General features: G+C 60.4%; 1 protein-coding gene across 1 annotated transcript in view; it reads left to right on the top strand.

Moving 5' to 3' along the window:
• The window catches only part of LOC108445941, a 10,901-nt gene that overhangs the window by 330 nt on the left and 10,162 nt on the right, over positions 1-409 (top strand). The window lies entirely within an intron of this gene.

Consider the following 409-nt stretch of genomic DNA (forward strand, 5'->3'; position numbering starts at 1 on the left):
CCCCCCCCCCCCCCCCCACGGGTTTTGGGTTTGTTTTTTTGGGGGGGGGGCTGCGATTTTTGCCCCGGAGCCCCCCGGGATCCGCCCGGGAAGGGAAGCGGCTCCTTACGTAAAGCAGGAGCGAGGAATCCCCTTAATTCCCGGCGTGCTAATCCCAAACATTCCATAATTCCCGTAAAACCCTCCGATTCCTCCAGGAAAGCGCCTAATCGGACAGGCGGATTAATTACGGGGCGGCGGGGTTAATTTGCCTAATGATTCCTTGGCCTCGCGAGCGGGATGGGGCTGTGGCCACATTTGGAGCGCTCCAGCGGCTTTCTGGGATGCGAACGATTCCAGCTCGGAGCGTGGGGAGCGGGGGAGGACGAGGAAAAGCAGAACCAGGCTCAGGGTGAAGAAACTCGGGGTT

Source organism: Corvus brachyrhynchos, unplaced genomic scaffold (genome assembly GCF_000691975.1).
Source record: "Corvus brachyrhynchos isolate BGI_N302 unplaced genomic scaffold, ASM69197v1 scaffold303, whole genome shotgun sequence".
NCBI lineage: Eukaryota > Metazoa > Chordata > Aves > Passeriformes > Corvidae > Corvus > Corvus brachyrhynchos.